Source organism: Sorex araneus, chromosome 2, assembly GCF_027595985.1.
Source record: "Sorex araneus isolate mSorAra2 chromosome 2, mSorAra2.pri, whole genome shotgun sequence".
In the NCBI taxonomy this organism is placed as follows: domain Eukaryota; kingdom Metazoa; phylum Chordata; class Mammalia; order Eulipotyphla; family Soricidae; genus Sorex; species Sorex araneus.
This window is the reverse complement of record NC_073303.1, coordinates 100381740-100409412: the sequence shown is the minus strand read 5'-3', so window position 1 is coordinate 100409412 and position 27673 is coordinate 100381740. Positions and strand designations below refer to the sequence as shown.

The 27673-nt window shown below is 48.0% G+C and overlaps 1 long non-coding RNA gene across 1 annotated transcript in view; it reads left to right on the top strand.

The window, feature by feature from the left end:
- LOC129402251 (uncharacterized) overlaps positions 1 to 27129 on the top strand; it is a 73361-nt gene extending 46232 nt beyond the window's left edge. The window contains exons 2-7 of the long non-coding RNA XR_008628605.1: positions 2436 to 2620; positions 3402 to 3613; positions 3775 to 3817; positions 4371 to 4548; positions 7969 to 8044; positions 26713 to 27129. This is a non-coding gene — a long non-coding RNA (uncharacterized LOC129402251). The remainder of the gene's footprint in view (positions 1 to 2435; positions 2621 to 3401; positions 3614 to 3774; positions 3818 to 4370; positions 4549 to 7968; positions 8045 to 26712) is intronic.
- The last annotated feature ends 544 nt before the right edge of the window (positions 27130 to 27673 follow it).

The following is a 27673-nucleotide window of genomic DNA, read 5'->3' as shown; positions in this document are numbered from 1 at the left end:
TGAGCACCACCAGGAATGATTGCTTCTGGAACTCTACTGGGTGGGGATCCTCCTCCAAAGAATTTCAATTTAGTGATATTATGAACCTATGAGTTTTCTCTTCTTGCTTGTAACAAGTGTTCTTGCCAACAGAAATGGATTATCTTCAATACAGTGTGGTGGGCTGGAGCAATAGCACAACAGGTAGGGCGTTTGCTTTGCATGCGGCCGACCCGGGTCTGATTCCTCTGTCCTTCTCGGAGAGCCCGGCAAGCTACTGAGACTCTCTTGCTCACATGGCAGAGCCTGGCAAGCTACCCGTGGCATATTCAATATGCCAAAAACAGTAACAACAAGTCTCACAGTGGAGACATTACTGGTGCCCACTGGAGAAATTGATGAGCACTGGGATGACAGTGATAGAGTGATACAGTGTGGTGAGTTAAAAGTCCAACATGTGTCTTAGGGAACTACAATCAGGGAACATGGATTGGTTCCTTTCTCAGGTCCTTTGGGAGAATCTGTTTCTAGAGAATGAAGTTTCTAGAGATCTCCCACATTCTTGGGTCCTGGCCCCTTCCTCCATCTTCAAATCAGCCACATGATCACTCTTGACTCATTTTTTTCCATAGTCAAATCTTTTTCTGACTTTTTGGGTTGTTGTTGTTATTATTTCTGTGGGGATCCCCTTGAGCTGTGCTCAGACTACCCAGGTTCCACCTGGTAGTGCTCCCTGTGGGAGCAATATGGCACTAAGGATAAATCCCAGGGCCTCTCCCCTGCAAGATAAGTGCTCTGCCACTGAGTCACACCCTCAGCTTTCTATCCTCTTTAAAAAAATTTTTTTGTTTGTTTTTGAGCAACAACTGGTGGTGTTCAGAGACTATTCCCAGCTCCGTTCCTGTGAATCACTCCTGGAGGTGATCAGGAAACTGTATGTGATGCCAGGGATTTGAACCTGGGTCCACAGGATTCAAGACAAGCACCTTAACTCCTGTACTGTCTCTCTAGCCCCTCTTTCTTCCATATTTAAAGGAAAGTTTTGATTATATTGGGTCCACAGAAATAGTCCAGAACCAGCATCCTGTTTGAAAGTCAACATCTCAGCCATTAATCTCTGTCTGCCACACGAATTCCTCTTTGCTTTGTGACCCTACAGCCCCAGAGTCTTGGGGATGGGGGCATTGGCATCTTCAGCGACCACTATTCTCCCTCCACAGTGTGCCAGGCACGTACAACAGGGTCTCCTGTGGGCTCAGTACTCGGTGCACTTTGGTGAAACCAGCTGTGAAATGTGTGAAGGGCTGATCCCCTCTGATCACCACCACCACCACCACCACCACACATTCTCTCTCTCTCTCTCTCTCTCTCTCTCTCTCTCTCTCTCTCTCTCTCTCTCTCTCTCTCTCTCTCTCTCTCTCTCGGGTTTTATTCCATTGCTGGTGCTGCCCACCGGGACTCATTCATCTCTGCTCCTAGTGAACTCAGACAGCGGGCTTACTAGTCAGGAAGGATGTGAGGTGATTTCTTAGTCAATTCAAGCAGGCCAGAGGTTTGCTGGGCAGATGCTGCTGCTCCTGCTTAATTCTCCTAAAGACAACCCTGATGTTCTCATTGTCCAGTGGTGTAGGCCTCGCCATTCTCACCCCAACACAGAAGAAGGCGGAACCACAGGAAGACTGGTATATGTCCAACCCAGGGCAGCCTGCCCATATCTCCGCATACCCATCTGGTCCTGTCCTTGCATTTAATGGGTTTCTCTGATCTTCCCACATTCCATAGATTGCAGAGAAAAAGAAACTTCCTGGTCTGGTTGGTCTTCATGGAAGGAAGCAACTGGCTTTGGTGAGGTCAGGGAAATGCATTCAGTGAGACAGATAAGCGCTTGCTGGAGCTCTGTGCTGTTGGAAACGCTGATGGGTGTGGGGAAGGTGTGAATTTCTGCAATAGCAAGTTAGAACGCTGTGTGTGAGAACAGAATGGCACTAGCCAACAGGAGGAGAAGAACCTGGGTTTGGAGTGATGGGGGTACCTGGACCCCGGAGGCTCCAAAGATAGATATCAGAGTCTATCCCCCAGCTTCTTTAAAGGGACAAGTGGAAAGGACATACCATGGCAATGACTCATCTGTCAGAGTAAGCAACCGAGAATCATGGAAAGAACTTGATTGTTTTTTTTGGAGATCACCAAGCTTACATGGCGAACTGAGTCCCAGAGAGCTGATGTACCATCCAAGGTAACACGACTTGTCGGGGTCAAACTGGACCCTGGGACGAGCAGTGGCTCCTCTCTCCCCTTGTTTCTTTTGTCACCATGGCCCATGGGGGCCACCCGTGGAGCTCATTCTCCAGGGCCTTCAGCCTGGCCTAGGGCTCAATCAGCATGCTGCTGGCACCCGCCATGTCACTTGCCAGGCTCAGACCACGAATCCTGCTTGTTTTCTCTTCTGTTTTTAGGGTTTCGAACCACACCAGCAGTGCTCAGGAGCTATTCTGTCTCTGTGTTCATATGGCCATGCACTGGGGGCCAGGGGAGGTGCCGAGGATTGATCTGGGTTCAACTGTCTGCAAGGAAAGCACCTGAACCCCTGGACTATCTCTTCAGCCCTGACCACAAATCCTTATTTTGTGAACTTGTGAAGGTCAGTCATGGATTGGGAATGTTCTGGGTTTTCAGGGCTAAGTGGCACGACAGGGGGAAGAGAGTGGGATGGTTCCTTTTATGTGTCAATCCAATTAGGCCATGGTGTATGTGTGTGTGTGTGTGTGTGTGTGTGTGTGTGTGTATGTGTGTGAGAGAGAGAGACAGACAGACAGACAGACAGACAGAGACAGAGACAGAGAGACAGAGACAGAGACAAAGACAGAGAGAGTGCATATGTGTATGATACGTATGTGCAATAGGTAATACATAAGCATATCCTGTGGGTTCTATTTCTTTGGAGAAGCCCCACTTTCTGTGCAGATGTTAGAATGAGCCAGGTTTAGGCCCAGAGCCAAGACTGCCACTGCCTAGGGGACATCTCTTACTACGCTGAGTTTCAGTTTCTTTGTAAGATGGAAATTTTATTAATGGGAGCAATGTGGGTGGCAATAAAGGCTCACTAGGGCAGCACATGTAAAACATGGAATCGGACTCAGAAAAAAAAAAACGTGGTTATAAAATTGATAGTCGTCTGCAAGCCACATGGGCACATGAATCAGTTATCTTTTGGCTGCACAAGAAACCAGCCCCAAATGTGTGGCTCTCCCAGCCTGGTTTATTTCACGCAGCAGGAAAGCCCTGTCGGGTGGCCAGGGGCTCTTCAGCAGCCCTTGCAGTCCGGGTGGTGGCTGCAGTAGGAGTCCCACGGACACCACAGGTTGTCCTCGGTTGTGCGGAGACTCCTTGGGGTGACAGGGACATCACCTCTTCTACTCTAGCCCAGCTCTCCTGGCAGCTGTCCAGTCTTCGAGATGGGGTCCTGAAGACTCTCATTTCCTCTACGTTTGGCCGGCCCCCACCGCCCCCAGCAACGCAGCTTCAAGTGAAGGACCCCGACTCCAGCCCTCCACTGGGGAAGCATCCCAGGTGTGCAGAAGGTCAAGAATTCTTGGAGAACTTTGCTGCCTGTACTCTGCGCTGGGGACCCCAGGTGCATTACAGTGGGCTCTCAGCCTGTTCTGTGGGTTCTCGGGAAGCGAGGATTCATGGGGTACCTGCAAGCGTGGACTCTGAAGGCAGCCAGAGTTTCAAACCCGGCCTCTGCAACTGGCCAGCAGTTTCTAGCTAGGGTGTTTGGTTTCTGTGTCTCAGGTGATTTCCCTCCTGGGAAAGATGTGGAGGACACTAGGATAGGGTAAGACTTATGCGAGAACCAGCGGAAATCTGTGTGTGCATGAGGGTGCATGAATGTATGCATGCAGGTGCGTGAAAATAATGGTTTCCCCTGCATTTGTGATATTTTCTTTTTTGGGGATGTGGGGTGAGGCCAAGGCTTGGATTTAGTGTTTATGCCCAGTAGTATTCCGGGATTACTCCTGGCTTTGTGCTCAGTGGACTCAGGAACCATAGGTGGTGCTGGGGACATAACCTGGGTCAGTCGTGTGCAATGAAAGTGTCCTGCCCACTGCACATTTCTCTGGTCCCTGTATTGATGATCTTTTCACTGATTTTGGTCACCTGTCAAATAGACAGGTGGGGGTAGGGAGAGTCACACCACTGGGTTTGGAGAACTATGTGATACCTGGGATCCAACTAGACTCCTTTAAGCATGAATGCAGTCATCAAGTGTCTATCTGTGTTTGTGTGCATGCATGCATCGATCAATAAAAATGTATACATACACGTGTCTTCACATATATAATTGGAATGTTTTGCTTGTGAAGATAATCTACCCATTCTCTACCCAGCCTGCCTTGTTCTGGATTCGGGCAGTGTGTTTCTCAGAGAACTTGAAAATTAAACCTGAGACCTAGCACCCCAGTGGGTCTTGAACCCAGGTCCTTGGACACCCTAACAGGGTGCCTGGAAGCACAGGAGCCACTCCCAAGCCTGCCACTAGAAACTCTCCAGGTCACTGCAGGCACAGTAAGTAGAGATTATTCCCTTGCCCTCCCGCGTGGCTAAAACTGAGAGGTGGCCTGGGAAGGGGGAAGAGAAATCTGGTTACTGGGGTGACTTGGGATGGTGGCCCACACCACACTATTTCTGATCCTGGTGTACCCTGGCTGTCGCAGCTTCCTCCTGAGCCACTCCCGGTGGGTGGATGCACTCATTTTCTTTCCCCCTCCTAGAGAAGCCTCACGTACTCTACTCATGCACAGCCAGAAGCCTAGGGGCACAGAGCACAGGGCTAGTTTGCTCACTGGGGTTGGAGTCTAACTTTGCTTTGCCACATCACCGAGAATGACAGGTTATCCTCACCTCACCTTTTCCAGGCCAAGCTGAGGTCAGGTTTAGTTCTGGGTGGCCTGACCACCTTGGACCTTCCTTTCTCCCTTTCCCTTCCTCATTCCCCATACCTAACTCCAACCCCCCTGCCTTCACCTCCTTCCATGCCCCCCCGCCCCCCCCACACACACTGCTGTGGGCCACGCTTGGTAGTCCTCAGATGCTCTGAGCTTACTCCTGCTTATGCATGAAGGGGTCATTCTGGTTTTTTTTTTGTTTTGTTTTGTTTTTTTTTTTTTTTTGCTTTTTGGGTGACACCTGATGATGCACATGACGCACAGGGGTTACTCCTGGCTCTGCACTCAGGAATTACTCCTGGCGTTGCTCAGGGGATTCGAACTTGGGTCAGCCGCATGCAAGGCAAACGCCTTACCCGCTGTGCTATCACTCCAGCCTCCAAGGGGGTAATTCTTTTAAAAAATTATTATTATCATTATTATTATTATTATTATTATTTTAATTTTTAAGATTTTATTGAATCACGGTGAGATAGTTACACGCTTTCATGTTGGGTTACAATCTCACAATGATCAAACACCCATCCCTCCACCAGTGCACATTCCCTACCATCAATATCCCGGGTATACCCCCCTTTTCCCACACTCCCCCTGCCTCTAAGGCAGACAATATTCCTAATGTGGTCATTCTTGACAGTGCTTAGGGGACTATATGTGATGCTGGGGATCAAAGTAGGTTTTTGGGTTTCTTTTTCTTTCTTTTTTTTTTTTTGCTGCAAGCAAAGCAAGCATCTTAACCCCCTAACCCCCTGTGCTTACTCCTGGCTTTCCTTTCTCAATGAGATGATGTCCCCGACCAGCTACAGCCAGGCATGTAACCCCCACACGTAGCCGTGTAGTTCCCGAGTCTTCTTACACAAAAAGAAACAACTGCCATTTATTTATTAGGCATCTATGCTATACACAGAGATGGCCCTAATCTTCATCCTGCAGGAAAGAGATTATATTACTGCCACTGCATTTTTTTGATACTGAAGATAGGAGATCATAAATAATTTACAGAAGGACACAGATCCCACATTCAAACCCAGGACCCTGTAACTGGGGAAAGCCCTCTCTCTTTCCATTTCCCCTGGGGTAAGACTCGATGAACTTTTCCCCCAGGTCATGGGATTGCAGGACTTTCCTCTCACAGAGGAGAACAAAATCTCGCAGTGAATTTTTTTTCTCCCCCCCAATTAAAAATGTACACATTGTCCTGAGGGTTGTGTTCCCGTTCCAGAAAGTCAGGAGCAAGCTGGGCTGCAGCCGAGTTGGACAACACACAGGGCGAGGCGGCCCCAGTGCGGGGACTGGGACTCCCCAGCTCACTGCCTTTCTCTGTTCAGCTTCGCAGTCTGTAAACATGTTTACTTCCCTGCCCTTTGGCATCCATCACGATGTAAATTCCAGGTTGTCAACCCTTGCAGAAAAGGGTGCAGATCTTGGCCTTAAATCACCCGTGTCCTTTAGAGTATTTTCCCCACCAACCTTAGCTGCTCCTCCCGGCTCCAGGGGAGGTTCCCGTGCGTGGCGGGTGCAGACAACAAAGGCTAACCAGGTGGAGTCCTCAGCCTGACTCTCAGTACACAGGCCTGTCTGCTCAGGGCCACCAGGACTCCCTTTGTTTACCGGGTCTGTAGCTGGACCCTGTGTGGGTGTCATGTAGGTTGCTTTGAAGATGGGCCAGGGGTGGGGGTTCGGAGGATGAGGTGGACCAGAAGTAGCACAAGGAAAGACATAGGTGGAGTGTCTAGGGCAAAGTGGTGGTGGTAAACTGAGAGCATGCACCTAACCTAACTGTCAACTGGCAAACAGAGAGGGGCGGATGTGGGGGAAGCAAGATCAGACTAGAGGTGACATACAGACAGGAGGGTCAGGCGCCTTGGGGAGTGGTGGGCAGTGACTCTGTCCATCCAGACCATGAAACAAAACACTTTTGTAGTCCTATTACCTAAACTGAAATTAAAAATAAAATTGGAGGAAGAGATCCATTCCCCCCCCTTCTTTTTCTTTGTATTGAGGGCCTTCCCAAGTGGTACTCAGGAAGTCTGTTACCCCATCAAAGATGCTCTATCATCTGGGCCGCTGGTTCGGTGCAAGGGTCCCGATGCAAGGCAAATGCCCTACCCGCTGTGCTATCAAGCAAGATCAGACTAGAGGTAACATACAGACAGGAGGGTCAGGCGCCTTGGGGAGTCTGACTTGGGCAGTGACTCTGTCCATCCATACCATGAAATGAAACACTTTTGTAGTCCTATTACCTAAACTGTAATTAAAAATAAAATTGTGTTGGGCTGGAGTGATAGCACAGTGGATAGGGCGTTTGCCTTACACGCGACCGACCCAGGTTCAATTCCCAGCATCCCATATGGTCCCCTGAGCACGGCCAGGGGTAATTCCTGAGTGCAGAGCCAGAAGTGACCCCTGAGCATCGCTGGGTGTGATCCCCCCCCAAAAAAATAAATAAAATTGTGGGAAGAGATCCATCCCCCCTCTTTTTTTGTATTGAGGGCCTTCCCAAGTGGTACTCAGGATGTCTGTTACCCCATCGAAGATGCTCTGTCATCTGGGCCGCTGATTCAGTGCAAGGGTCCTGATACAATATTGCTTGGACCCCATGTTGCTGTAGATTACCCTGGTTGTCCAAGTGGTGCTGGGGACCGCTGTGCTGCACCCTGTGACGCTCAGGGAATCATGTGGTGCTGAGAACAGAACCTGCATTGGGTGCATGCCAGGTCTGAGCCCTAACTGGGCTTGAGGCCACTCCCTTATTCATGAGCAGGTGGTCTTCTCTCTGTGGAACATCTAGAAGGCTGTCATTGGTTTCTCTGTGTCCCTGAATTAATCAGGCCACCGTGCCCAGGAGCTCTGTCTACCTCTCACCATTAATCTAGTGTCTAATCTAGTGTCTGGTTCGTAGAGAAGAACCCTCCTAAGGATGCTGTGACTGAATTAATAGAAAACAGCGTCACTTTATCCATCACACTTTGGGCACATCGAATTTCTGTCTGGACATCAGCTGTATATCATGTGGCTAAGTCCTAGGTTTTTCTTCCAGAAAGATTTCCAAGTCCAGACAAACGAAAAGAAGAAGCTGAAACCACTGCTGCTATCTCTAAGGATGCTAATTGAAGGTAGGTAACTATGCTGACAAAGACTGCCTGGTCTCAGAACACAACAGTGTGTACGCAGCAATTCCACTAAGTCTAATCTTTCCATGTGTCCACTCATGCCCACTCATCTGCATGAGCTCTGACTTTACCATTGCTCAGGACTACAGAACAGTGACCGACCTCTTCTTAAGTGTAAGGGGAGGACACATTAGATGAAATGGAAAAAAAAGGAAAAGAAACAGGATTTAAGTTTTGTACTCTTCTAAAGGAAGCTTGGATATGGGGCTAGGGTAATCATACGATACCTTAGTGCAGCAGGTGGGGCGTTTACCTGGCATGCAGCCAACCCAGGTTTGGTCCCCAGGATCACATATGGTACCCTAAGCCCCTCCAGGAGTGATCTTTGAGCACAGAGCAGGAGTCAGCTCTGAGCACAGCCTGGTGTACTGCTCCCCAAACAATAATATAAACAACAACAACAAAAAACTCAAGCAGAAGAAAGCATTGGTGAATATTCTCCAATTTAAATCTTGGTAACCAGTTTTTTTCTTATATGATTAGGAATCCCATAAAAGAGAATGGCTGGAGCAAGTCTTGCTTGGTTCTCCCTTAGAGGAAGCTGGAAGCAGTCTCTGCCACCCATACCCCCATCATGCCCTTGACAGCAGGACTGCAGCTGGGATGGGCCTTACCAGCCTCCTCCCTTGGACACTTGACCCTGCCCCAGACACATGGCACTGTGCCCTGGTCACTTCTGCAGAGACCCTCCCTCACTGTGGACTGTTAGGCCCCTGGCAGTCTTCCTCCCAGACCTCCATTTCTGTGACACATCTCACATGAATTAGATCATGATTTGTGGTATTGGAGCTGAGCCTGAGTGGTTCTGGTACCCTGTGTGTCCTGGCAGCCAGCGCTGGGTTTTACAATGGTTAGACACAAGTACTCATGTTGGAAAGATCTGGACTGACGGGGATCCTGCCCCTACGGGTGCAGGAAGTCTTCCCTTCTTGTCTGAGTCTTTGAGGCATTCTCCTACCAGCAGTGATAGGCTGAGATGAGACAGGGCATGTGAGCATCTAACATGGAGCTTCATGGGTGGTAAATGCTCTGCCACAGTGGCCTGTGGGTAGTTAGTGGGGTAGTTAGTGGGTGCAGAATGCTCCTCAGTGCTGTATATTGGGGATCAGGGAGCTGCAGGTCACTGGAAAAGGTCGCCCACACCTGTTTTTTCTATATAATAGAAGCTAAGAATGCTTTTTATGTTTCTAAAGGGGGGAGGAGATAATCAGAGAGAGAGAAACAGAGAGACAGAGAGACAGAGACAGAGAGAGCGAGCTTTGTGATACAGGGAAACTGCTTGCCTAGAACTTTTTTTTTTAATTTTATTGAATCACCATGAGATAGTTACAAGCTTTCATGTTTGGGTTACAATCACACAATGATCAAAGAACCATCCCTCCACCAGTAGACATTCCCCACCACCAATATCCCGGGTATACCCCCCCTTTCAGACCCTCCCCCTGCCTCCATGGCAGACAATATTCCCCATTCTCTCTGCTTTTGGGCATTAGGGCTTGCAACACAGACACTGAGAGGTCATCATATTTGGTCCGTTATCTACTTTCATTGCCTAGAATTTTCAACATTGGTAAATAAAATTCTACTGGAAGGCTGTGTGCTCTATGCTTTTCTGCTCTCATGGTGGAGACGATTATCTGAGACAGCAATGGCTCAGTCCAGCTCTCCCACAATATTTACTTTCTGGCCCTTTCCAGAGCTTGCCAGCCCCCTGGTTACATCTATGAGCTCATGTAATCCTACACAGTACAGACTGTTATTGTCACCATCCCCGCTGTGCACGTGAGAAGTGAGTTACATAGAGTTTAAGACAGTGCCTGAAGTCCCAGGCTTCTAAGTGTAGCTGGGCTCTTCATGGTCACAGCACAAAGCAAGTTGCTGGTCTCTTCAGGTGATGGGATGTGAGGCAGGAGGAGATGAAGTTGTGTATTTGGGTATGATAGAATGGATCCTTGCAACCTGGGAGTTCTTGGCCTCTGTCTCCGATTGGTTGTTTTCCCCTCTTCAGAGTACTGAAGTCACTTGCTAAACACAAGACCAAATACACACTTTTGCAGTATGTCCTTTAAAATGCAGGTGCAGGACTGGAGCAATAGCACAGCGGGTAGGGCATTTGCTTTACACGCAGCTGACCCGGGTTCGATTCCCAGCATCCCATATGGTTCCCGGTTCCCCGAGCACTGCCAAAAGTAATTCCTTAGTGCAATGCCAGGAGTAACCCCTGTACATCGCTGGGTGTGACACCCCTCCCCTCCAAAAAAAAAGAAGAAGAAAAATAAATAAATAAATAAATAAATAAATAAATAAATAAATAAATAAATAAAATGCAGGTGCTTGTGAGCAGATAGGATCCTGGACTTTACTAAATACAAGTAAATTCATGTATTCTGCCTTTACATTCTTTGTAAACACAAAATGCATGAATGGATAAGTGATTCTGGTGAATAGCTCCTGGATTTTAAAGCACTCAGTCTTTAAGGAACAGGGAGAGTAGAAATCCCTGGGAAAAGCGACAAATCCTAGGTCTTCTCAAGACCTGCTTAAGACACTAGTTATGCTCTCAGAAGAAATGGAGGTGGGGGGGTTCCAGTACCAAATTCAAGTTGTACTGGAAGAAAATTGCTCAGTTTTCTTTGCACCACAGCTGACTCCTAATGCTGAATGTTTGTCTTCTTTAAGCAGCTTTTGAGTTACAAGTCAACAAGGAATTCACCAACCTTTTAAGATTTTCATGCCTTTAAATAGAAAGTCTGTGTATCGTTAGCTACCACCTCCCAACTCCCTTTACCCCCAGTCTTAAGCAACCTATGATTTTTCTGCCCCCATGGATTTGCCTCTTATCCATATAACTTATACAAAATGTCTATTTTTATTTTTGTATAAATGGGTTCATACAACAAGTATTCTTTAGTGATAGGCTTCTTTTACTCAGCATGGGGTTTTCAAAGTTTATTCATATGTTGCATCATAGATCTTGTACCTCATTTTCTATGCCCCATTAATGTTCCATTGTACGCAGACACAACATTTTATTTGCTCATTCATCAGTTGATGGAATGGTGCTTTCCACTTTTTGACAGGTTCACGTAGGAGGCTTGTGGGGATGTATATTTTCATTTTCTTGAGTATATATACCTAGTCATGGAATTGCTGGGTCATGTGGCAACTCTGTGTGTAGCCTTTTGAGGAGCTGCCAGCCTGTTTTGCAAAGAGCATTCACTGTTTTGCAGACTCACTAGGAACTGCCTGTTCTTGCTCTTCTTTCATACTCATCTTTAAACATGACCTGATTCCACTTGTATGCATTCTGAAGGCCTGCAAAAAACCGTCCACTGTGCAGCAGTCGGGATGGTGGTTACCTCTGTGGAGGACAGATATAGAGGGGAAGGCCTGGGGTACTCTTGACAGAAGGGTAACTTTGGGGTGTCGGTGATGGTTGCCGGTTTGGTAGAGGCATTTGCACAAAGTCATCATACGGTTTCTATAATCTGGGCATGCCAGTGTGTTAAACCTGCATCTTAAAGAAAACGTACAAAGGCAAAAAATAAAGGGAAAAATAAGAAGACTCATAAATTGTCCCTTGACCTGACTTTCCCCTGGACAAAGGGTCTGGGCCTGGCAGGCAAGGCCAAGTGTAAAAAGCTCTTAATTGATGTGATTAACTGTGTCTCAGCAGGCAGCCTCGTTAACACCATTGCGGGGAGAAGGGAGGCTATTTTTCATCTCCCAGCTAGGAGATGACTGGAAGGGTGGGGGCTGGGGGATACCCTTGGAGGCCTGCACCCTGCAGTCAGAGGTCCAAGTTGAGGCCTTTTTGTAAAGCTGCATTCTTCCCCTTGGCATCAAGATACATTTTTCATTTTCTTCTAACGTGTTTCTCCTTGCTGCAAAGCCTCTTTTTTCTTTTATTTCTGTTCTGGGGAGGAGGCAACCAACCTGTTTTTTGTTGTTGTCTGGTTTTCCTGGCTACATCCTCCTCCTGAAAACGGTATTTAAATGGAACAATCTTTAAGGCGTCCTAAGTGCATTAGCTAAAGATGAACTAAAGACACAACACTGAGGAAGTTGGTAGTTTTTATCTCTCCCTCTCAGAATCTGCATAAAATTTATGAATTTGGGGCTGGAGTGATAGCACAGCGGGTAGGGCGTTTGCCTTGCACGCGGCCGACCCAGGTTTCATTCCCAGCATCCCATATGATCCCCCGAGCACTGCCAGGAGTAATTCCTGAGTGTAAAGCCAGGAATAAGCCCTGTGCATCGCTGGGTATGACCCAAAAAGCAAAAAAAAAAAAAAAAATTATGAATTTATAAATTCCTAGATTACGAGAATTCACCAGCCATCACTAATTGTTACCTATACACAAAACTCATTATTATAATTTAAAAAAGTAAAATTGCAAATATGGCATGATCTTATTTGAAAGCCAGGAAAGAGATTTGTATTTGATCAGAAAAAAATTCTGAAAATATAAACAACTTTATCATGTAAGAGAGGAGGGGATTACTTGCATCCCCCTCCTATTGCATATCTGTGATTTACTTATTTATTACTTGTGAATTAAATTGTGTGCTGAGGAATCATTTTGTTCCTCTCACTGTGTGAGACTCCTTAGGCTCTCTTCTCTGTAGAATAGAATCTGCTACCATACTTCCCCACGTTTAAAATGAGGGACTTTAAGGCAGTGATGCCCAAGGCATTAAAATTGAATTTGAGGGTCTACCAGGTGAAGCTTCCATCTTACAGAGCCTTGAGAAAGCCACAGTTTTTTTTTCCTATGCCTTGATTTCCTCATCAGAAAAAACGTGAATGAGTAGGCTTCCCCCAATGAGCGGAAGGAAAACATAGTTGAGAAAACCACAGCCCAGAGTCAGGCCATCCTGTCTCTTTTGCAGCTCCAGCTAGCCAGGTGCTTTTCTGGTCTCTTGGGAAACATCCCTTTGCTTCACAGTCTAAATGACTCCTGACAGCTGGGCTGCATCTCTAATCCTTGAAGACCTAGACACTCACTGAATGTATTTGGTCAAATATAGATACATTGTATTTGGTACCCAACCAGCAAATGTGCAAAACATGTGTGTGTGTGTGTGTGTGTGTGTGTGTGTGTGTGTGTGTGTCTATTAAACAAACTCCCTGATCAGGGATGAGCTAGTGGCTGAAGCCCAAGCCCAAGCTAATATCAGAGCTAATTGTTGCAAATGTCTGGGTGACTGTTCCGTTCTGTCCCTTCCTGGCCCGCAGTGGCCCAGGGTGCTGGCTTTGGTTTCCAAGAAGCAAGGCCCATTAATTCGAAAATGTTCTAACCTGCAAAATCCTAGTAGCGAATTTAGTCTTAGGCTGAGTATATCTTTTTATCTTTTTTTCCATTCCAAGGTTGAGGGAGAAGCTCAGCAGTGAGTGAATCAAGATTTTGCAAAGTGTGTTTTATGCTGGTGCAAGTGCTTTGCATACACGCCAAGGAGGTGAGGAGTAGGCAGGTGCTGTCTCTGTCTTATCTCCCCTTCTCTGCTCATCTGTGTAACGTTCCAGAATCTCCTGCCCTACCCCCTTTATTCACTGCTTTTTTTTTTTTATAGCCATAGCTTTCAGACTTCAGTTTGCAAATGATCAGCTGGGACGTTTACAGGGTGGGGAATGTAGGGAATGGGACCGATTCATTCCTCACCAGATTTCGAAATTGAGCAGCTCAGGTGTGGGGTCTAGGAAAGAGCATTTCCCCACCCTCTCAGATGCTTCTCTGGATCCAAAAGGAGAATGCTGGGGAACTAGTGGCATTTCCAAGGCTTACAGACAAATTTGAGAAGAAACATACCCAGTCAATTCATTTCGAAACATGAAAACAGTACAGAATTGCAATTGTGACACTGGTTTCTGTAACCTGATAGCAGCATGGCAGATGCAGCTGGAGTTATTTTTTTGCAGTCTCCCAGAAATGACAATTAACTTAGCATCTGCTTTAGAGACCTGTCCAGGGTCTTGTGGATACCAGACTACCATGGATGAGGTAATGACTTGGGGCCTGCGTGGTTTTATATGCATGATCTCCCTTGCCACAGTGTCATGATGAGAGGGGGTGGAATGATGAGTATCGAACCAGTTGACAGATGCAGAAGTGGAAGCCCCGGATGGTGAGTCATTTGCTCACCACCACGTGGCTAAAGATTTTGGGGCTAGTACCCAAAGCTAGGCGGGGCTCTGGCACTCTCAGGCTCCATCACTGGACCTCAGGCCTCAGGGACCGCAGCTTCCTCTCCTGGGGACCGGAAGGAAGTCACAGTGAGGTTGGGAAGAGTGGGGGGACCAAAGTCATGCCTCCTCCTTCCTACCCAGGCTCCTTAGCTGCCTTGAGTCTTGCTTTTACCATTTGTCTCATTGGTAAAACAGTGACCCCAATGGGCTGAAAAGCAGGTGGAGGAAGCGGTCACTTTTTCAGGTATTTGGACATAGTGAATGTTTGTAGACATTTTCAAGTAGTTTAGGGTGGATCAGACAATGTATTCGGGGGTGTCTCTTAGTTCTGTGCTCAGGGGTCACTCCCAGCAGTTCTTGGGGGAACAAGCACCCTACCTGTTGTATTATCTCTGTGGTTCCAATGAATACTATTATATATATATTTGCTTTTTGGGTCACACCTGGCGATGCACAGGGGTTATTTATTCCTGGCTCTGCACTCAGGAATTCCCCCTGGCAGTGCTCAGGGGACCATATGGGATGCTGGGAATCGAACCCGGGTCGGCCTAGTGCAAGACAAACGTTCTACCCGCTGTGCTATCACTCCAGCCCCGAATACTATTTTTTTAAGGGGATGGTAGACCAAGTCGTTTTGGAAACCTCTGTTCTCGGCACACCCACAGCAGCAGGGGTTAAGCTCAGGACCTCACACTTGCCTTAGACAATCCCTCAGCCACTGAGCCATCACCCAGGGCACCCTCTCTCCCTTCCTGCCTGTGGGAAGCGCCTGGGTTTTGACTGATGCAGAGAAGCCCGGACTGTCTCTGGAGTTTCACCAGGTGTCAGGAGGTGAGATATGAGGTGACTGTGTGCACTTGGTAAGGCTGCTGTGTGCAGGGGACGTGGGGAAGTCCAGACCCCTGATGCTTCCTTGCCCACTTCAGTTTCGAGGAGTTTCCTGATGGAGTATCCTTCCTCTACTCTGTCTAAGAGAGTGTGGCCCTCACCAACCTCTGCAGAAACATCTCATCCTCTCACCCCTTTCTCTCCCCGTACACACACCTCCGCCTGGCACTAGCATCCCCTCTCAGGATACCTTGATATTTTTTTCCAGGGAGGTAGAGAGCTCCCAAGTGATGTTCAGGAGGATGGGGATAGGGTGGGGCAAGGGAAACTGAGGTTCAGTGAAGGGGTCCAAGAATGTTGTGCTGCACAGGCCCTGCCATGCCGGGAATTCCCAGGGCCACTCCAGTGGTGCTCAGGAGCCTCTAAGTTGTAACCAGTAATGGTCATGAGGGTCCATGTGGTGTTGGGGATGAACCGGGGTCGGTTACATCTAAGGCTTACACCTTAACCCCAGTGCTATCTCTGGCATTTTCTTCTTGTTCTAGTCTGGAGAGTGGGCTGGCCGTGGAGCAAGCAGACAGACCCTATTCTGCATCCACGTCTCCTGGTATCCATCCCGGTCTCTCTCCTGGTTGCTGAGCCCCGCCCAGCTTACACGCATGCACACATACACACACACACACATGCACGCACACACACACACACACACACACACACACACACACACACACACACCCCTCTGCTCCACCTGGCCTTCAAATCAGCCTCTCCATGATGGCCCTTTGCCGCCCACCGTGCCCCCTCCCTCCCCCTGCCCAGGCAGCGTCCACTGTCTGCTTTCGTTATCTCTCCCTCATTCCTCCACGGTTATCTGACATTCCTCAGGTTCACGTCTTGACTCCCTCACTGGGCTCAGCGCTCCGGGAACAGCTTTGCTGTTGCAATGCCTCCACCATGGGGCTTGGCGATAACAGGAGCTTGAGAAATAGGGTTCGAGAGCTTTGCGGTGGAATTGTGGCGTTGCAGGGCTAACAGGGAAATCAGAGCAAAGTTCTGTCAGCACCCCCCCCACCCACATCCCCCATCATTTTGCCCTGCCTGCCTCTCCCAGCTCCCAGGCCAGACTCCCCACCCTTGTCTATGGAGCGCAGTCCAAGGGCCTCTGTACACTTTCTGGCACGTGGACTTTGGATCTAAAGGTCTTTCTTGAAGACTCCAGCTCAAGCCATCACTGGTACCTGCTCTGAGATGAGCAAAGCTGTCAGAGGCCTGAGACCAGACAGGGCGCCTGCAGAAGAAAGAGGAGGAGGAGGAGGAGGAGGAGGAGGAGGAGGAGGAGGAGGAGGCAGCTGTGGTCCACGCATGCACACAGAGGAGGAGGAGGAGGAGGAGGAAGAGGAGGAGGAGGAGGAGGAGGCTGTGGTCAATGCATGCACACAGAGGAGGAGGAGGAGGAGGAAGAGGAGGAGGAAGAGGAGGAGGAGGAGGAGGAGGATGCTGTGGTCAATGCATGCACACAGAGGAGGAGGAGGAGGAGGAGGAGGAGGAGGAGGATGCTGTGGTCAATGCATGCACACAGAGGAGGAGGAGGAGGAGGAGGAGGAGGAGGAGGAGGAGGAGGAGGAGGAAGCTGTGGTCAATGCATGCACACAGAGGAGGAGGAGGAGGAGGAGGAGGAGGAGGAAGCTGTGGTCCACGCATGCACACAGAGGAGGAGGAGGAGGAGGAGGAGGAGGAAGCTGTGGTCCACGAATGCACACAGAGGAGGAGGAGGAGGAGGAAGAGGAGGAGGAAGAGGAGGAGGAGGAGGAGGAGGATGCTGTGGTCAATGCATGCACACAGAGGAGGAGGAGGAGGAGGAGGAGGAGGAGGAGGAGGAGGAGGAGGAGGAGGTGGAGGAGAAGGCTGTGGTCCACACATGCACACAGAGGAGGAGGAGGAGGAGGAACAGTAGGAGGAGGAGGTGGAGGAGAAGGCTGTGGTCCACACATGCACACAGAGCTGCTATGGAAGTTGTGCTGGAAGCTGGAAGAGGTGTGGGAACTAAGACTTAATTCCCCTGAGGACCCAGCCTGCAGAAAGCCTTCGGGGCTGTCTGGGGAGATGGAGTCAGGGTGAACCAGAGTATCTAGGAAAGCTAAAATATATGCAGAATGACCTGAGTTCCAGAGCCATAATCCACCCAGCTCCAACTCTATTGTGCATAGTTTTCATTTAAAAGTGTTTTAAAAATTCATGTGCTACAGAGATTATTCTCAGTGGATGCAGAAGTTTGCTTGGTCTTGTTTTGGGTGATACCTGGTAGTGCGCAGGGCTTACTGCCAGCTCTATAATCATAGACCATGCCTGGTGGTGCTCAGCAGACCATGATCAAAGATGATCTTCAACCAAAGATCGAAGCTTGGTGTCAGCCTCATGTTAAGGCAAGTGACTTAAGCCCTGTGGAATCTCTCCAGCCCTGGCTATAGAATTCTTTTCATTGCAACTTTCCATGTAAGCCTTCTCCTGCATCATTCTTTCCTGGGGGACTTCTCATCCCCAGCCCTAGCCTCTCCCACTGTCTTGTCTTCCATCCCCACCCCTCGGCCTGCCTCTGTGAGAGCGATCTTAGCAGGGGCCACTTTCAAACGCTGAGCATGTCACGAACAGACCAGTCTCATGAAAGGAGAACAGCTTTGGGGATGACAGGGGTGGTTGCGGGTGGGGGTCTTGAACAGTGGGGGTGGAATCCGTCTTCTCTGGGAGTCCAAAGGACGCTCACCACCACAGGGGAACTGTAGGGTTCTTTCTCAGCAGTTCCCCGGAGCTGAGCATAACAGGTGGGGACTTTATTGTAAGAATTTGTAGGGAACCTGTTATGTGCCTGTGTTGCTATGGCAGCATCCCTTGATTTTTGGGAAAGAGGATTTGTCAGGAATTATTGAAGCATCCCTTGGGCCCCAAGTCTCTGCTGGGGAAAAATATTTCAAAGACAAAGTTCCAGGAGGAGGGAAGGTTGGGGTGTGCAGGAACAATATTTTTTTTAGGGGGGGGTGCAGATATACTTCAGGAAAACACTTATTTTTAAAGTTTTCTTTTGCCTTCACTTATTTATTTTTTTAATTGCAGACACAAAAATGTGTCACTGTACCACTGTCATCCCGTTGCTCATCGATTTGCTCGAGCGGGCACCAGTAATGTCTCCATTTGTGAGACTTGTTGTTACTGTTTTTGGCATACAGTAGGGTAATTGCTTTGCATGCAGCTGACCCGGGTTTGATTCCTCCACCCCTTCCGGAGAGCCTGGGAAGTTACTGAGAGTATCCTGTCTGCACACACATATTACCAATAGTGGACACATATTCCAAGGCTAAACTCACTTTGTTTTTGTAGTACCAGGGATTGAATCCAGGGCCTCACACACAAGTGCTCTTTCATGGAACTATAATCTTGGCCATAAGCTTCTATGTTTGATGATATTATTTAACTGGATAACTTCCAGCTGATAAAGTTAGAAGAACAAGCAAAAATGAAAGGTGCAAAGGTCTTCATATTATAATTGCTTTTAAAGAACAAAACTCAAAAGAAATATGATCTGTTTGAAAAGATACTTTTTTCTAGAGGATACTATATCAAGAAACATATTATTACAACAGGATAATAAGTATAATTCAATTTTGACAATAATCCAATTTTGAAATCTTGAAAAGCATTAAAGAGAGAAATGCCCCAAGATAAAGGAAACAAAAAAGAAGGCAATAGCTAACTGAGATCAAACTTTTATAAATGAATATTCTATTAAGTTCTGGAAAGTTTTTTTCCCTACCCCATCAAGAACCTCCGGCTCTGGTGTTTCACTCATGTGAAAGAAAAACTCCGCAGTTCCGACCTCCATGGGCAATCAAGAATCAGGAATGCTGTCTCATGTGCCAAGGCGTCAAAAATCAGATGGGCCGGACACGTAATGCGATTCAGAAATGACCGCTGGACTAGAGCTGTTACCGACTGGATTTCACAAGACGTCAAAAGACCGAGTGGCCACCCACCAACCCTGAACCAATGGTTTGAGGCTCTTCCTGTTCCTGGAGTGAGCAGATACCATTGGGCTACACTAGCACGCAACAGAGATGAATGGAGACATTACTGGCGCCCACTTGAGCAAATCGAAGATCAACGGGATGACAAGTGATACAAGTGATACCCCACCACCAATAAGCTTTGCTGAAAATAACCATACCTGTATGGGGCTGGAGTGATAGCACAGTGGATAGGTCGTTTGCTTTGCACACGGCTGACCTGGGTTCGATTCCCAACATCCCGTATGGTCCCTTAGCACCGCCAGGAGTAATTCCTGAGTGTAGAGCCAGGAGTAAGCCCTGTGCATCGCTGGGTGTGACCCGAAAAGCAAAAAATAAAAAACAAACAAACAAAAAAACCATACCTGTTTAATGAAGCCAAAGTCAGCATGCTAACAACTTTACTTTAAGAGTTTCTTAACCTTTTATTTGGTTTTTGCTTTGGGGCTGCACATAATGACATTCAGGGGGAACTGCCTGTCTTATTTACAGGGGTCACTGCTGGGGCAGTGCTTGGGGATCATATGCGGTGCCAAGATTCAAGCTGGGGTCACCCACATGTGAGTCAAGTACCTTCACCCCTTTGTTGGGTGATACCATTTCTTGGGGATCATTACCTGTGAGATTCAGGGGACCATATGTGGTTTCAGGGATTGAACCCAGGTTGCTGGGTGCCAGGGATTGAACCCAGGTTGCTGGGTGCAAGGCAAGTGCCCTAGTGCCCTAGTGCCGAGTGCAAGGCAAGTCCTCCCTCCAGTCCCCCTTTCTGACCATTTCTGATGTAGGAGTGGTATTAATACAAAGCTGTTACGTGCTCTAATTTTAAGTTAAGAAATGAAGATCTAAAATGACTGACTAGGAAGAGAGAGACAGACATAGAAAGATCACACTCATCTGTGAATATAAAATAACAGAGTGGGAGACTAACACCCAAGAGTAGTAGAGATAAGGACCAGGAGGTCTGCCCCACAGCTTGGAAACTGGCCTCACATGCTGGGGGAAAAGGCAGCTGAGACAGAGAAGGGAACACCATGTTGGGAGGACCCATTCAGGTTGGAAGATGAGTGCCGAATGTAGACCATAGACCGAACAGGAAGGCCACTCAATACCTCTGTTGCAAACTACAACACCCAGAAGGAGAGAGAACAAAAGGGAATGCCCTGCAGCAGAGGCAGGGTGGGGTGGTGGGGGTTGGGGTGGGGGTGGTGGGAGGGATACTGGGAACATTGGTGGAGGAGAATGTGCACTGATGGAGGGATGGGTAAACGATCACTGTATGACTGAAATGCAAACATGAAAGTTCATAAGTTTGTAACTACCTCCCGGTGATTCACTAATAAAAAATTTAAAAATTAAATAGAAAAATAAAGCCACAAACTTTTAGGAAAAAAAATGACTGACTAGCTATACACCTCTATTTGATAAAACAAATATAATTTTTGTACATGTATTTAAGGTCTTTGTTTTCTATTTCTCAATAAAAGAAGTTTTGGCTGCGTTGCTAAGATATTTTTCTTTTTCTTTTTTTTTGGTTTACATTTGGCAATGCTCAGGGGTTCCTCCTCGCTCTGCATTCAGGAATTACTCCTGGTAGTGCTGGGGAACCATATGCGATGCCGGGAACTGACCCTGGGTTGGCTATGTGCAAGACAGATGCCTTACTCACTGGACTAAGGCTCTGGCCCTAGATACTTTAGTTACCAAACCCTAACATAAAGTCTGAGAGTGTCAGTTAATGGTCTGCAACCCCGGCCTCACACAAAAAAGTATCTTTAAATATTTGGTTTCACCATCAAGAATAGTCCTAATTACAAGGAAATTTAAAAGTTAAAATTAAAATGTAAACATAAACAGCTTACTTATTGGGTCACACCTGGCGATGCACAGGGGTTATCCTGGCTCTACACTCAGGAATTACTCTTGGCGGTGCTGAGGGAACCATATGGGATGCTGGAAATCGAACCTGGGTCGGCCCTATGCAAGGCAAACGCCCTACCCGCTGTGTTATCACTCCAGCCCCAAAATATAAACAGCTTAGCACTACAAATGAGGCAAAATGATGCCTTTTATTGCTTTTTATTTTTTTGCAACAGCATTCTGAAATAATTTTTACACAGTGTAACAACACGCCAATTTAAAACAAAGCAACATCTGGGGATACATTGTTCTGTCCTCCCAAGCTTTCTCCTGACATCTGAAGATTGATGATGAAGAAGACGAGCCACCTTAAGGAGAGTCAGTGATGGCTGTAGGGTGACAGTCCTGTGGGGCTCTGTTTTTCTCTAGGGACAGATATTATAGACAATGTAGAGAGATCTGCTCTTTGGTGGCTTTTGCCTACTTGGCCCATAGGAGTGAAACTGTTTCTCCTCTTTGGTCTTCTCATTTCTTCTCTTTCAGTCTTGTCGCATAACGGAAAGCAGTATGAGATTTCTCCAAAAAGTAAGAATAGAGCTCCCATTGGACCTGGCAACTCCCCTTCTACTCCGAAGATACAAAAACATTCATTTAAGAAGACATGCACATCGGTGTTCATCGCAGCACTTGGTTCAAAAAATAGTCAGGATAGAAACAACCCAAATATCCAATGACAGATGAGTGGATTATGAAGTTGTGGTGCATATACATATGGAATGTTCTGAAGCCGTAGGAAATAATGAAATCATGCAAGCACTGCAACTTGGGTGGAACTAGAGGAGTTTACATTAAGTGAAATAAGTCAAAAGAAGGGCAAATATCAGATAATATTGCTTGTCTGTGGCAATACAGAAGACCAGGCAATAGAAGCTATCACAGATGAATAAAGCCTTATCCCTAGATAACAGAAGTGAGAAGGCCAGGCAGGGAGAGAAATGGAAGGCAGAGGTAAAGAGAAAAAAAAACAGCTTGATGGTAATATAGAGTCATAGATCTGGGGCCTTGGACATCTCAGTGGTATTAAGGCAAGGCATCTGAATACATCTAAGCCACGAGAACCAATATTAGTTATAAGCACAAGATTCAAACTATAATCCTCCAACTTGAGCTGGGCAGGGGGAACCCTAGTGGAGGGATGTGGACAGTCATGGTGGGATTGGTGTTGGAAATCACATGCCTGAAACTCTACTATTGGCAGCCTTGGAGATCATGGTGCCTAATCTAGAAACCATGCATTGACTTGTCGTATAAGAAAAAGGCAGGAAGCATAGCTGAGAGCTGTAGGGCTGCAGTCCTCTGCACAGGGGTCTGTCAGGATGCCCTCTCAGGCACTTCAATGGGTATCTGGGGTGACAGGCAGTTGCTTTCCTAAGCATGGTGACCCCCTATATCTCTCCCAGTGGACACTGAGTCCCAGCCCAGAGTTGACATGAGTAGGCACAGTCAATAGAACGTGCCCCCTCTCCCTGCGCGTGTCTAGTACTGTCATCACTGTTTTCCTTTTTTCTTTTCTCCTTCTTGTATCATTTCTTGCTTCCATCCCATCATGATTCTGGTGATGTAAAAACACCCATTTTCCAGACAAGAAATCAAGTCCTCAGCTGCCAAACAGGAAGCTCCTCTTTCTCCTTTATGTGCCTCCCCTCCCCTCGTTCCTCCCCCCTGTTTTGGAGGCATTCACAGCAACATGTACCCAGCATGAAAACCGACCTGGTATTCTTCGGGGTCCATGAGGGTCACTCCTGGCAATACTTATCCAACAAGCCTGGTGGAGTGGTAAGAGCCCAGAAACATAGCACTTGGGTCCTCTAGGGCTATACTCGGCTCAGGAAGACATGCGATGCCAGGAACTGAAGTTGGGTGCATGCTAGGCTTGTGCCCTAACTGTTGTAGTCTCTGCTGGCCTTCCCTCTGCTTATATTTTTTAACTTTTTATTGAATCATTGTGAGATAGACCCTCACAGCTGCTTATTGTTTTGATTTATTTGGGAGCGAGGGACACATATCCTGCAGTTCTCAGGGTTTACTCCTGACTCTGTGCTCAGGGTTCACTCCTGAAGGGGACTCTATGTGGTCTTGGGGATCAAATCTAGACCAGCCACATGGAAGGCAAGCACCCTACCTATCAACCCACTTATTATACTGTCTCTCTAGCTCCATTTTGATGTCTCTGTGTCCACAAGACTGGGCCTTCTGTGTCCCATCAGCTTACTCTATGTATACCTCGCTCCATCTCTCTTGTTCCCTTGCAGAATTGTACCCTGTTGATTGCCATGAACCCTGCTGAGAGATACAGAATCACACCCACTTCCTATGATGGATGAGCACCTCACACCTGTACCTGTGTGAATGCAGGATCTGTTTCTCTGCAACGGTCCCAGGCTGGGATGATTGAGTCATTGCACACTTGCTGACATTTTTTCACAAGTACTTCCAGGTCACTTGCCAGGATGACTGCACCCATTTACCTTGTCATCAGCCATGCTCAGGGGTTTCTGTCCCTTCCCCACGACTCCCATGTCCTCCTTGGCAGCTGGCCTCATCAGGTATTTCAGAAAGGACACATTAGATAGCTCAGTCATGTCAGGACTCTGGTTGAGCCTGTTTGCTGTCGTCTTGCTGTACCATCACAGCATGATAATGATGGGCAGGACCATTTCTGATTTTCCCCAGAAATCTCCAGGGGACTTCTTCCATATCACTGGCCAGCTGGGGCCACGTGTACCGCCCCCCCCCCCCCACCCCATCCCCAAGTCGGTCCCTGACCAAGAAAGCCATGGCTGTGCCTGTCTGGTACCTCTCACACACGCCTGCCCGAAAGAGCCAGGCAGAGCAGCGAGGGTGCAGAGAGCAGAGATGGATGGCTTCCTTGGCCTCCCAGAGCCTCTCCCTCAATAGATCTTTCATGTTGCCAGTTTTCGGCGCCTCTTTTCTCCCAGGGATCTGGCTGCCAAGTCCTTTGATGAACCACTTGGCAAGCATCTCAGAAGTGGACTGTCAACCATGCATATCTATGATCTCGAGATTAACTTTGTCCCCTTCACGCAGAAATGTGTGCCTTCTTGGTAGGTGGGCTCCGGCTGCTTCCACCTCCAGCTGTCTCCTTGTAGTTGCTTATCTAGGAGTTTTTGGAGTCAGTATCATGCTTCAAAAAAGGTACAGTGTGGAAGTGCCTCCTGGGCTGGGATTCCAATATTGGAGGCCAGCTGAGGACAGGAACCAGAGACCCCAGCCAGGGAACAGTGCAGCAGTACCAGCCACCTAGGAATAACTCTAGTGTGTTTCTGCCGAGTCAAAGAACAGAATTGTTAAGTGATCCCTAATTATTACAGTTAACTGAGCACTTCCTCTGTGCCTGGTGACCCCCGAGCTTGTTACTCTTCTGCTTCTGCTCTCATTTACCCCTGCAGATGGCTCTCAGAGCATTGCTGATTAAAGGTTAAATGACTCAAACACAGGCGGGGGGGGGGGGGGGGGGGAGGGGGGTCCCACTGCCTATGGAATCCTGGCTCTCCCTTGCAGTTGGTGTGTCGAGCAGAAACTTCAGTTCTCTGGGCCTTGGTGTTCTCAACTGTGGGGAACAGTATGTGTGGAATCAAACTGGTCCCAGAGAAGGCTTTTTTCCTTTTTTTCTTTTTGAGTCAGTTAAGGAGAAAACGTCCTTTTGGGGCCAGAGCCCCACCCATCTGCATTCCAGCCCTCCAGGAGACCAGACCCACCCAATTCATAGGCTTCTAATTTGCATTTCCTCAAACCTACACTGCATTCTGCCCCAGAGGTATCCATTCCAGCTCCCTCGCCCCCACCTCCCCGTTCATCCACAGCGTTAGGCCCTTCAGAGAAAAGACTTTTAGAAAAGACTGAGGTAGAATATTGGGCAAAGCATTTGCTTTGCAGGCAGCTGATCTTGCTTTGGTCCCCAAGCACCCCCGGGAGTGATCCCAGATCCCAGACAGAGCCAGGAGTAAATTCTGAGCATAGCTGGGTGTGATCCAAGAACCCAAAAACAACTACAAGCAAAATCCCCACAAATCAGAGAAATTCCTTTCGAGCTATAATTGAATGTGAGTTTTTTTTTCTCTCTCTTGAGAATAAGCCCGTCTATCCCCACTGCATGTAAGTCAGAACCCTTTTGGGTGGGGGACGAAGGGAAAGAAACTAATCAAGAACTTTCTGTGATGGTTCTCCTCCTGGACTGCCCTCAGCTTCAACTCTGAAAAATATAAACTTATTTTTTTCTCTGCCAGGCTGATAGTTCCTTTTAGTTAGTGTATGCTACTGGCACCTCAGGAGTTAATAAACACAAAGTCATTGGCCACTTAACAGTGTTGGCCTGAAGTACTTGCCTCATGAACGCTTGAGTGATTTCACTATTGTTGCCCTTTTTATTGATTGAGGAAGCCACACTCAGGGGTTGCTCAGGGGACACTCCCAGTGCATGCTGGGAATAGAACCCAGGGCTCCTGGACGCAAAACCTTCACTCCAGTTCTTCTCTTCTTCCCTTGGCCCCTATTCTCATTTTATTTTTGGTTTGGAGGCTATACCTGGAGATGCTCCTTCCGTCTCCAGAGGGCTCTTCCAGAGGGCTGCTGCTTCCAACCCTCTGCTTGGGGGTCACTTCCTGGTGGTGCTCCGAGGAGCATGCCCTCACCTGTTGAGCTATCAGAAAGATAGCTCAACTGTCCTCTTCCCTTTTTTTTTTCTTTTTTGGTCACACCCAGCGATGCTCAGGGGTTACTCCTGGCTTTGCACTCAGGAATTACTCCTGGCAGTGCTTGGAGGACCATATGGGATGCTGGGGATCAAACCTGGGTCGGCTGCGTGCAAGGCAAACGCCCTACCAGCTGTGCTATCGCTCCGGCCCCCCTCTTCCCTTTTTGGGGGGGAGGGGAGCACACCTGGCAATGCACAGGGGTGTTTACTCCTGGCTCATGCACTCAGGAATTACTCCCGGTGAGCTCGGGGGACCATATGCCATATGGGATACTGGGAATCGAACCTGGGTCAGCCACGTGGAAGGCAAACGCCCTCCCTGCTGTGCTATGGCTCCAGCTCCCCTCTTCCCATTTTAAGAAAGAAACTAGAGAGAAGGTATCAGCTTACCACACTTCAGGTAGCTGTGAGTAGCAGAACACAACTTGAATCCAAGACTTTCTGAGAGACGCTGGACCAGGAACTGCCGTTAGTACTCTGTCCTTACTCTCCAATCCAAAGGAGCCATTTTCAGTTGAAGGCCCAGTGATACTTTCCCCACCTTTTAACCCATTCTTGGAAATGTTTCCTTCTGTCATTCTCTTTGTTGCCCCTTGGGTTGGGGGATGGGAGATCTCCAAACCTCCTCAGAGGCATAAGAACTCCCCCTGGCAATTCTCCAGCAAGGGTTTTAATGCAAAGGCTTGAGGATGCAAAGCTGTTCCCGCTCTTCTGGGTCTGGATTCCCTGAGCCACCCTGGGGGGTGGGGGACATGGGGAGCCTACAGAGCCATATGTAGAGGTGCTTGCAGGCCTCCAGGGCAGTACCTGGGGAGGCTCAAGGGAGTGTGGGGATGCTGGGGGGATTGTGCCAGGTGTGTACCCTAATCACTGTACTATCTCTCCGCCATTCCTCTGTCATTCTGTACAGCATGGTCTCTCCACCACCGCCTCACTGCTGATGTCACATTTGCTGTCTTGAGGGTGCTGGTCATCCACAGAGCGAAGAGTCTCAGGATCTCCTTCAGGATTCCAGATGGTTCTCTCACTAACGATCACTGTCTCGACATAAAAGGACTGCACTCATTTGTGGAGTATAGAATAACATCACATGAGACTGGCACCCAAGGACAGTAGATACAAGGGCCAGGGGGATTGCCCCATAGCTGGAAGACTGCTTCATGAGTGGAGGAGAGAAGGCAAATGGAATAGAGAAGAGATCACTAAGAAAATGATGGTTGGGATGGGAGATGTGTGCCGAAAGTAGATAATGGACCAAACATGATGGCCTCTCAGTGTCTGTGTTGCAAGCCATAATGCCCAAAAGTAGAGAGAAAGTATGGGGAATATTGTCTGCCATGGAGGCAGGGGGAGGGTGGGAAAGGGGGGGTATACCGGGATATTGGTGGTGGGGAATGTGCACTGGTGGAGGGTTGGGTGTTTGATCATTGTGTGATTGTAACCCAACCATGAAAGCTCATAGCTATCTCACAGTGATTCAATAAATTTTTTTTAAAAAACCCTAACTCTGCTACTAATTGTGTGACTTTGCTTGTATCATTTAACCTTAGTCAAATACAACAAAAAGAAAAAAATTTAAAAAAAATCACTGTCTCATTGTTTGGCAATGTTGACAGTCCCATCCAAAGTGATATTTCCGCCAAGCTTAGTTCTTGCCTGCTTCTTTCTGCTGTTTCCCGAGGGCTCTGATGGTGAGGGCTGATGCAGGCCCCTTAGGCCTGGGCCAGTCTATTCCGAATGGTCAGTGTCACTGACATCCTCAGATCCTTCCAGTCAGCCTGGCATTGCAGTGTCTTCTCAGCTTTTTTTGGGAAACAGGGTCCATCTTGATGGCCTGTGTATACCTGGCTCTGACATCCCCACCATTGGGC